Source organism: Palaemon carinicauda, unplaced genomic scaffold, assembly GCF_036898095.1.
Source record: "Palaemon carinicauda isolate YSFRI2023 unplaced genomic scaffold, ASM3689809v2 scaffold151, whole genome shotgun sequence".
In the NCBI taxonomy this organism is placed as follows: domain Eukaryota; kingdom Metazoa; phylum Arthropoda; class Malacostraca; order Decapoda; family Palaemonidae; genus Palaemon; species Palaemon carinicauda.
In genome coordinates this window covers 77501-80000 of record NW_027169048.1, presented here as the reverse complement: position 1 = coordinate 80000, position 2500 = coordinate 77501, and the positions used below count along the sequence as shown (strand labels likewise).

General features: G+C 38.2%; 1 long non-coding RNA gene across 2 annotated transcripts in view; it reads left to right on the top strand.

The window, feature by feature from the left end:
• Positions 1–2500, top strand: part of LOC137635634 (uncharacterized) — a 28210-nt gene that overhangs the window by 12303 nt on the left and 13407 nt on the right. Inside the window, exon 4 of one of the 2 annotated variants that reach the window (XR_011042736.1) lies at positions 2083–2452. This is a non-coding gene — a long non-coding RNA (uncharacterized lncRNA). Of the gene's footprint in view, positions 1–2082 lie in introns of both variants that reach the window. The other variant, XR_011042737.1, reaches the window with a different exon arrangement.

Below are 2500 nucleotides of genomic sequence, written 5' to 3'. Positions count from 1 at the left end.
GGCTACATTGATACTCCCAGAGAATTAACCACAGAAATCTAACTCCTGGCGCGAGTATCCTTAATTCAAATTTTAAGGATATCACATAATATCAGGGGACTTTTTTCTTGATACGACATAGCAATTTTCACCCCAAATAGAGTTTTCGCTTTGAAGGGGAAGAGTGGCGAAATTGAAGGGGAGCCGTTATCAAGGTGGATTCCCTCCCAGTACTACTATAGTCTATTTTTTATAGCGGTGCATATATGCACCCACTCACAGGGGTGCCCTTTTAGCTTGGAAAGGTTCCTGATACCTGATTGGTCGGAAGTATTTTTGTCCGAACACCTTCATTGTTCTCGAATAATTACCAAGTAATGTGAATCGAAACTTATTTATTAACCTATATTTCTCCATCACATATATGTTTTGTTAATAAACAATGTGAAAAAATATATATATTATAAAGAATCGTCTTGGTAAGTCTAAATTTAAAAACACAATCCGCCGAAGTCAACGACAGCAGCTTTTTTTTCGGATGCACGCTTTGTGATTTTGTAATTTTTCACATATTTTAACGCAAATTGGGATAAATTACACTCAGCATAGGTTTAAACATGTTATTATAAAATTTCTTTGAATACCAGAATTTACCAAAATCATGGAATTAATAAAACCCAATATTTTTGAAAACTTATGGGGAGGTAAAAGAACAGCCTGTAGCGGCCTGGCGGGAAAACGATCCCTTCTGACTTGTAGACGCAGTTTTTTTTTTCTTTCGTAATATAGTTCGGCCTATTCCTTTCAGTTTAAATAGTCTTGCATTCTCTCTTCGTATTATTTTGCTTATTATTTTCTCACATTCTTGTTCCTCACCTAATATCTATCTGGTGGTTACAGGGTTTGTGGATGGCAGTCCAAGGGAGGACTGAAGTTGTAATGGGACTCCCACCGGCAGCCGTCATGGCCGGCACAACCTTTCCCGGAGCCTTGCTTTCGTTAGGGGGAAGGTCGAAGCGGCAATCTAACCACCTTTGTTAGTAGCCCGGCCGGAATCAGCCCGGCTAGCGGGGAGATGGTATAATACCGCCTCAGGGGTTGTGACGGCTAGGCTGTCACTAAAGACAGAAGGGGGAAGGGAATGTATGTATGTACTGTCGTATTTCAAAGCCAGGATACTCACCGGCAGAGAGTGGACAGAAACACTATCTCAGTCAAACCAGAGTACACTACTCTATGGCAAGACAAAGATAGGGTTTCTGCCTAATGGCGGCACTCAGAGGGAAGGAAGGATTTATTCTTATTTATCTAAGAGATGAATATCGAATTATGATAGTAATTCTAGGAGAGGTACTATCTCCAATTGAATGAAATAAAACGGTACGAGAGGATAAACGGGGATAACTTTACTAAAGTATACTAAAACGAGTTAGGCTAGCCCAACTCGAGTCGGGATCTCGGCTACGCTAAATGACCGAGGCTGTAGCATATACTATCGAAACGTTAACTGAGAAGGGAGCCAAAACTCTTATCTGGGGTTAAGATTGCTATGTGTCATATCAAGAAATACGTCCCCTGATATTATGAGATATCCTGAAAAGTTACATTAAGGATACTCACGCCAGGAGTTAGAATTCTGGAAATCGGTGGTTAATTCTCTGAGAGTATCACTGTAGCCAAATATTCATTAGAAAGCCTACCTAAAGGAACCTTCCATCAAGATGACATAGCTGAGCTCATATATATATATAATATATATATATATATATATATATGTTGTGTATAATATATATACATAAATATGTTATGTATATACATATATGTATATGTATATATACCATATGTATATGTGTATATGTATGTGTATACTGTAGAACAAATGTCAGTCAACACCCACACTTTTTTAGTTCGTTAATTGATAGTCTTCTCTTCATTCCCGCTATTGTAATCTCCAGGGACCATATATGTTATTCTTAATGTCCATCTAATATCTTTCCATTCTCTTCATATGTCCTGCCTGTGTCCTTATATTCACTTGAATATTTATGAATATTGTAGTGTACAATTTTGAGATAACCTCTTGTCATTTCTCTTCTTTTACAGTGATCATTGATAGTGAAAGTTGAACATTTAAGCATCAAGAAAGAAGGATAGTGCGTCTCTTTACCAAGCATCGCATCATCCAGCCTGAGGAGAACAATGCTGCTCTTAAATGCATGTTATGGACGATCTTGATAAATGAAGACCAGCTTCTCCTTAGAAGTTTGCCCTAAAGAAATATCTTCTGTAGGATGGATCCTACTCTTGTTCAAGTACAGAGGAGTTACCAAGGTTCTGCAATGCAAGACGAAGAAACTTTGTTCTCATCACCACGTCTACAAAAAGTGGTTTCATCTGTACAAAATATAGAAGTTACTGTTGTCAAAGCCATCACAGATTAGCACAAGTGCATATCACTCTGTTGGCATCAAAGGTAAGGAAAGTTTGTCAGTCAGGTCCTTACTTCTTATGTTGGTACCAA